Source organism: Egretta garzetta, unplaced genomic scaffold (genome assembly GCF_000687185.1).
Source record: "Egretta garzetta isolate BGI_Z169 unplaced genomic scaffold, ASM68718v1 scaffold56, whole genome shotgun sequence".
Classification (NCBI taxonomy): Eukaryota; Metazoa; Chordata; class Aves; order Pelecaniformes; family Ardeidae; genus Egretta; species Egretta garzetta.
Genome location: NW_009260182.1, coordinates 7,298,812 through 7,307,172, shown reverse-complemented (window position 1 = coordinate 7,307,172; position 8,361 = coordinate 7,298,812).

The window sequence follows — 8,361 nt, the reverse complement described above, 5'->3', positions numbered from 1 at the left end:
AGCCAAGCAGGTGTTCACTGCTGAAAACACCATCCCGAAGGGTCAGTCCAGCCGATCAACCACCTCGGTTAAGGAGTGAAGAGATCTGTTTCTGTAAATGAGACGAGGTGAAGACACCTCTAATGGAGTTGTCCATCCAAGACGGGCTGTGTCAGGGCTGATAAGATACTGTGTTTATTGTATTTTGCCTTGAAGTTTCTATGCACTATAAAAACCAGAATGCATTTACAGGTTTTATATGAATTTATCGTTGATACAACAGCATTTTTGTTACAGCAGGGGTTTGCAGTTTAAAAATATTTACTTCTGTATATTAATTGTTTGAAACATGGCATTTTATTTTCTGTAGAAAATAGGGGGGTTGTAGGAAAAAAAAGTAAGCTTACTTATAGATCTTCAAGGATTAGATTCTGAATAAAGCAGAATTAGTATCTTTTGCAACAAAGGAGGCTAGGTACTATGTGGAAAAAAGCCCACCTTTTAATCAGAAATGGTAACAACTTATTTCTACCTTTACTGAGCATTCCTACCTGATCTTGAAGTTGTGGTATGAAGACTTGGCCAACATAGCAAGTTACATGAATAGATACTGTTGTCTAATGCCTATGTAGGAAGTTTATCACGCTCTCTTCCTGATGTACTGTGGCAGTGAAAAGTCATCTGAACTTCCTTGGGCCTGAGTTTCTCCATTGGTGGGACAGTGTCAATATTTGTCTAGAAGCATGGCTGGCGAGAGGGCAGTGCTCGCAGACCTGCTGTGAAAAGTTCAGGTGCCCGCTATGTTTTGCGGGGGAAAGCTTTTGGTGGTCTGTGGAAACAGAGCTGGCACCGTGAGACTTGTGGTGACGTTGCCATTGCTGCTGTAGGCACGGCCTCCCGTACGCGGTCTTCTGCCTGCAGGTTGCATGCAGGCTCTTAGCCCATTGCAAAGACAAACTGCTGCTCTACTTATGTGTTTTACAAAGCTGTTAAAACTATAGTGCTTTACTTCTTTTTTGCTGCAGGCTAATGGCTGTGACCCAGAGGCCGTGATGGATTTAGATCTGGCAGGTTACGAAATGAAAGCTTGCCAATTCCTCATCCTTGCAGCTCATGCCCTGAGGTTGGGTGCAGGCTGTCAGTGGTTGATCTGCTAAACTGGGAGTGAAAAGCCTGGCACACGCTCCCCTCTCTTGCATTAGCTGAGGGTGTAATAATCCCCAGCAGCAAGGCAGGACGGAAGCACAGGGCAGCAACCTCCAAAATCACCGCAACTACTGAGCTACTGGTATAAACATGTGTCCAGTTACTGGGGCTCAGCTGACGGGCCATAACTCCACTGCTGCTCAACCTCTTAACTCCAGCCATCCAGGATTTCCTTTTCCTAATCTAAGGCTGCTTTCCTGCCTTTTTGATAGGGTAGGAAGAGAGGGCAAAATGCCCGAATGGCTGATAAAGGGTCAGCTGAGGCAGGGCTGTGCTGCTGGTTTGAGTTGCCGGGGGGGGGGTGTGTGTGTGACAGTGCTGACTCTGCTGAGTGGGTTTTGCTGAGCGTTGCGGCAGGTCACTGGAGCTTGTCAAAGGGAACAGTGCAAAGGTTCCTGCCCAGATCTGCTCCGTTATAGATGGAAAAATGTCGTAAGCCTGACATATGCTTCGGATGGATCTGCTGCTCAGAGGGTCTGGCAAAAGATACCCAGGGCAGGGTGCAGGTCTGTGTGGGGGCTGCCCGACAGACAGGCAGCAGGAGGAGCTATGGATGCCTGGTAAACAAACCAAGCACGTCCTTCTGGGGCTCCTCAGGCAGACTGGAACCAAAGGAATTTAATAGATTGTAATTTGTTCTGGTAGCTATTTTGGTGCAAGCTTTTATGAACTTTAATTTGAGGTGAAGAGCAGAATCTCTGAGGTTCAAAGTGACCTCTGGAGATGGTATAGCCCAACTTAAGTCAGCACGGGGAGGTGGGGGGCAGAAATAGGAAGGAGAGCTGGGCAGTGAATAGTTTGTCCCCTGGACATTTACAGGGTCGGTGACCTGTTCCCTCCAGCAGCAAGCCTGTGATGAGGCTCTTTCCCACTTGCCAAATCAGCAGGTGAGGGGAAAAAGCTGCAGTTTGGTCTCAGCTTCTTGGTTCCTGGGTGCTTTGGCTCCTTGTATGGTGCCTCCTGCCCTTTGTGAGCTGGGGATGTGGTGTTGCTTCCCAAGGCCTGGCATTTCCCCTGGCAGCTCATAGAATCATGGCAGCCCATTCCAGTGCCTGACAACCCCTTCTGTGAAGAAATTTTTCCTAATGTCCAAACTAAACCTGCCCTGGTGCAACTTCAGACCATTTCCCCTCGTCCTATCGCCCGTTACCAGGGAGGCCAACTCCCACCTCCCTACAGCCTCCTCTCAGGCAGTTGTAGAGGGTGATCAGGTCTCCCCTCAGCCTCCTCTTCTCCAGAGTAAACCACCCCAGTTCCCTCAGCCACTCCTCATAAGCCTTGTGCTCCAGACCCCTCACCAGCTTTGTTGCTCTCCTCTGGACATGTTCTAGCAACGCAATGTCTTTCCTGTAGCGAGGGGCGCAAAACTGAACTCCTCTCCCAGGGTGGGGTCCTTGGAGGGTGTCCTGTGTTGGAGTCCCCTGTTTCCTGGTGCAGTTCTGGCTGCTCTGGCAAGGCAGCATATTCTCATGTGACGTGTCCTGCCTGTAGGCTGACCAGGTCTGGACACGGGCCAACCTGCACTTCTTGACCCCCAGGCCAAAGAGGCAATGTGGTGTTTCTCTGTGCAGATGTTTGTGTTAGGAACCATGTGCTCCTGAACCAGATGCCAAAAGTGCCTAGGGCTCCTGCTGCCTGTGCACGCCTCAAGTACCCTTCAGGAGGGTTTGCGTGGCTGGGGAGAGCCAGGCTGGGGAGCAATTGCATACAGGCACCAATGAGCCTTGTAAGCAAGTTCAGCTTCTTTCCATGAGACTTTGATCAGAGAGAGGGCTTTTGCTCTGGGCTGTTGCTTGCAGAGCTCCTGAGCAGGCAGAGCTGGCGTGAGGGGGCTCCGAAATGGGAGCAGAGCTCCGGCAGGGAGATGGCACCAGCAAAGCAAGATAGTCCCAAGGGATTTTGCGGAGTGCTGGGGATGTGAGCTCAGAAGGGGAAGAATGGAGGCAAGGGCTGTGAGGGAACTTAGGAGTAGTCTCATCTTCCGTGTTTCTTTATCACTAGAAGAGTTGTTAGAGAAGCAGCTTGGCAATGACAGAGCAGGTTTCCCTGCTGACCCGCTGCTCCTTCAAGGGCGGATGCTGTTTGCCCAGTCGCAGGGTACCACTGTGCATCCCTGTGCCTGCTCCACTTGCTGATTTGATCCACCGATTTCTAAATGCTCCGCACCGGAGGTGGCACCCCCTGAGTGCTGTCCTGCGAGGAGCTCTCACAGAGATACGTGGGCTTTGCTGTCATTCGTTCTGTCTAGCTCACTTTCTGTATAGGCACAGCGCCTTTTGTTCTGGAGGCAGCGAATTTTGTTTGGGTTGTGGTGCAAACTTCTGAAGCCACATGCAGACATTTTGGTAGGAAGCTGAGGAATTTGCTGTTAAGAATGGAAAGCCTTTGGGGCAGTAATCAAATGAGAAAGGGGAGACGGGATCTGTAAGGTCCAGGTCACTTGAATATTTCTTGTTTTTTGAGTGGGATGCAGGTGCTGTTTTTCTCTGTTGGAAGCACAGATCCATCATGTTAGTTGTAGAGGAAGAAGAAAGCTCTCAATCATTCCCCTTATGTTTTTTCCCTGGTAAGTTGCAGGAAGGGTTAAATGCTCTCGGAGGAAGCTGACTGAGTCTTTTTGGGTGGTCTAGGAAAGAATGAGAGAACAGGCTATTCAGTCTTTAATTTACCTGTTTTGGGGAGGTGACAGCAGTTACAGAACTGAAAACAGGTGGGTGAAGACACTACTAGAGACACTGCATCTTTGTGCGCATTCAGTGATGGAGCCCTTTGCTGTTGGGGAGGCTGTATTTTGCAGTGAGGTAGAACTGCAGTAGAAGCTTCCTCCTCAAAGGGCAGGTTTAAGATGGCTTTTATTATAATCCTGGCCAAGCACAAGCTACTGGCTGTGGCTTGAATTAAAAATAACCACTGACCATGATCTTGCAGCTTGAGATTCCCAGGTACAGGAACTGTTGGCCTGGGGAATCTGAGAGCAAAACCTTACGATCACTGGACAAAGGAGCACTTGAGATCTGGGTCTGAAATCCTTCCAGTGTTTAGCTGTCTACCTGGGACCTGAAAAAAGCACACTTAATCTCTGATACTTCTTGGGGTGTGTTGGGTCTGCTTCTCCCATGCTATACCGTGCTATACCTGTGCCTTGGGATTTAGCAATGGGCAGGACAAGGGATGGGCAAACTTAGGACAAGGGGGCTTTTATTTCCTTCAAGAAGGCTGGTAGGGTGGGGAAGGGGTGTTTGGAGTTGTCATGGATACTTCTCCACAAAGACCTTGTAGAGCTTTTATTGAACTTCATAGTCGGGTGCAGTTCACAGCTGTATGTGCTTGACCATAGCGTGCGCAGGTTTGATCAATGAAGACTGCTGGTTCCTCAGGTGTTCTGTGCCATCAGATAAGTAAGTCGCAGAGCTCCAGCCAAAGGCATTTAGAAACTGTGCTGCAAGTCTTCCAGGCTTCAAAAGTCCACAAAACTGAGGATTTTGATTTGAGGTACTTTCCACTTGTGTAATTACGTTCTACCTTCGCAGTCGTGCTTGGAGTTTTTCTTCTCCTCCTGTCCTAACCTGCCGTGTAGTGTGTCTACACCTTGCTGGATGCCTAACCCAAGAACAAGCTGCGTTTTACCGGTAAGCTCTCTCACTGCTAACATGGTGCTAAAAAGGCTGTGGGGTACCCTGTCTCCTCTCCCACCCCAGCAGTAGCTCATGCTGTTCTCCCAGGGGGCAGTAGGTTCTCCCACCCTCACTCACCTGAAGGGCAGCCCTGTGCTATGGTGTGCATTTACCTGCTGTGTTGTGCGTGATGAACCAGCTCTGTGCAATGGGCTGTTCGCTGTAGTAAGTGGGCTGCTCTGCCCATCTCCCCTTGCCCTCGAGAAACCAGGGGGAAATGGTGCAGCCATTGAATCAGAGTCCAGAGCTGCCTGTGCCGAGGAGGTGGTGCTGGGAGAGGGGAAAGCGCTGACCTGACGAGGAGGTCTGTGTGCTCTTTTTGGAGTTGGCAGCCTTGGAAGGAAAGGGGCACCTCTGACACTGAACGACCCGGTTGTCCTGGGTCATGAGTATTGCAGGTACGAACCTGCAACAAAACCGCTTTCAACTAGTGCCAAAATCTGCTTTCGCTGCTCAGAAGGGATGGGCGATTGAGTAGAAACTGGCTGCTGTTTTGATTCACCTACTGGGCCTTCAGCTTTCCCCCTGCCGCCTTTGTTGTAGCTGAGCTCCCAGAAATGCTCATCTCCAAGGGCGTGTGTACTTTGACGTTCAGATCCACTCTAGCACTTCCTGAACAGGAAGGTTCCCTGTCAATAGAAACTGCTTAAATGTGCAAGGAAGCCCTTGATTAAAGAACTCTCAATGACTGATTGCTCTTTCTTGGCCAGTTTGTGTCAGCCCAGCTTGGAATGGAGAGAAATGTTTGACTGCGTGTTGAGAAGGAAGCCCGCGCGAAACCCCAGCCACCGGTAAATCACCCTCTGGTTTGACTGATAGGAATTGTCAGAGACCCGCAGCTGCTGCCGGTCCATGAATCAGCTCAGCGTTGGACCCGAGCGGAAATTCACATCCTCTCAAGTCATCTTGAGTTCGTGCAAATGTCAGCACCCAAGCAAAAAGCATCTGTTTAACCTCCCCATACACAAACCCCAAAGCTATTTGCAGAGCAAACTTGTACCGCAGTGCTGTAAGACACAAGTTCAAGTCTGCCGAGCATTTTATCTCCTCCTGTTGGGAGCGTTAGTGTTGGAACATGGTTGAGTCCTGTTGTCTGGTTATTAGAAGCTGGTTGATGTGGTCCTGGAGGGTGCTCAGAATTACCTTTCTCCACTCCTCGTGTCACAGCTGTGGATGTTGCTCGTCTCCCACACTGTGTCAGTGCGACTCTGAACTTGGGTAGCATTGCCTGCAAATAGCATTGCCTAACCAGCCACGTTTTCTTTTGCTCTGAACCTTGGCAAAATGAGCTGCTTTGGTTGGTATGTTGGATGCTGAATTTCATGTGAGACCTGCTGGGGTTATTCATTCATTTCTGTGAGCAGAGTTTGGAGGAGAGAGATTTATTTACAAAGTCTGCGCTGCCTGCCCCTACTACTGGCTGTGCCTGACAGAAGGGCCTGTCCCTGCTCCAGGGGCAGGTGTCTGTCGTGGAAGTAGACGACTGTCTGTGCTGATGTGTGTGGTGACAGGATGCATTGGTTCAGTACGGCATTGGTTTTGCTTTAAAATTCCGCAGGTATAACAACACTTAGGTGCACTGGACTTGCAAAGTCAAAACTCCCTCTTGCAGAAATGCCACCATTAGGTCTGCTTTGGAACTTGGGATGTAGCTCCTTGGGCATGAAGATAGACTCGAATGATGTGAACTGGCACTCTGCCTCTCTTGGACGAATGTCCCCGTGCAACATGTCTACCCTGAGGCTGCATTAGATAGGGGTAGCAAAGGGGACTTTTGCCTGCACTGTCCCCCTTTCCGTTGCAGAAGCTGAGCAGTGGGTAGCAAATGAGGCAACTGCTGCAGGGGAAGCTTGGATACTGACGTGGCAGAGGTGTTTGAGCTGTACTGGAGCGATGAGGCCCCAGAGCAAGGAAAAGCAATTGGCAAATGATCCTGGCAGGCAGTGGGGGAAACTGATACAGTGACCTACGAGTTTGGTGGCCTTGAAAACGCTGGAAGTCATGCACCTGCACGTCCCTTACCGAGTATCTTGGGCTGGAATAAGGCTATTCTGGTGGGTGTCCTATTGTCAGCAGCTCAAGCTAGATGCGAACAGGGGAGTGACAAGACAGCAAGGGTCTGCACTTCTTTTATGGAGCCTGTCAGTCGAGCTCTGGTCAGAAGAAAATGAAGTTCGAAGTTACATCCACCTGGCTTTGGAAGTGTGTGATGCTCCAGAGGTCTGGTTCAGGCTTCTGTGGCAACCAGATCTTGCACCCTGCCATTGTCCAGACACTTCTCTGTTGTTTTGTTTGCTGCCTGTGCATTTCTGACAAGAGTAAGGCACAGGTCTTTACCTAAAAGTGAGTTTTGGGAAGTCTTGGCCGCTGGACCAAGAGCTTTCTGAGTTATTTGCACAGTGTGAGTTCCAGTGTGGGCTGTTTTTTGTGGTCCTATTGCAGTTATTCAGAGACTTACAGACCAGTTTGTTTTGTCCCTGCTGGCACCGCTGACCTGGGAAGGCAGAGATGCTCCAACTCCTGGGGCTGACCCTTCAGGGGGCCAGGGTGGCCTGGGGGGCTGGTTGTTGCAGCGGGGAGAAGCCTGTTATTTGCTGTGCTGTTGACGTTGGCAGTGTATTTTGATCTGAGCTGCAGCTGGCCTGCGTATCAAGCTGCTGATGTGTTGTGCAGTTGACCGCTGCCTGGGTTTAATCTCTAACCTTTGATTGTTCTTGAAAGCATGTTCTAGGGATTGCATTCCCACCCACACTGCTCCTCTGACCCCTTCCATTTCCTGGGTGTCTAAGTACAGAACAGAAAAGATTCATTAACCTGGCAAGTAACCTCCTTTTATGGGGGAAGTGATTTTCCGTCACGCTCTGTTAGATCCTATTGATTTCTGCTTTTCCCCTCTTTGGCCTCTTCTGCCATATATTCTCTTCTTTGTCATGCTTCAGTAAGGAGGTGATATGTGATACGCTGGGGTGTTTTTTGCTGTTTCCTGGGCAGAGTGGGATCTCCTAAGGCCATTGCTCGAGTGCCCAAGTCTCTGCCTTTTCTTGGAAAGCTTTGTTGTCAAGGTAAACTGCTGGTTAGTAATGGGATGTTGACATGAGGAGTAAAACTTCCTGGCTGCCCTCTTTTTTTATCTTGACATTGAGAAGAGCATTTTCTGTTCTTTTGCCCTCTTTGTCCATTGTGCAATCCCTCATCTCCTGGCAGAGGTGAGTTTGCCATGGGGTTTGCAAGCATGCGTGAAATGGGGACCCTCAAACCATCAAGTGTGCCAGCTGCTTCTGTCCTCCTGGGCAGTGTCGGTGGCTGGATCCTGATGGTTTGGCAGTGCCTGTGTATTTCATAGCTGCCTACCCATTTCATACCTCTGCTTGGTGTGAAATGGAAGGAGCTGCCGAGTTGGGGCTGTCCCACCGGCTCGTCCTTATGGAGGTAGAATGTGGCAAGCGTGAGGGGAAGAGGCATGTCCTTGGAGCTGGGTGGGAGGGCATGGGGGTGTCCCCCT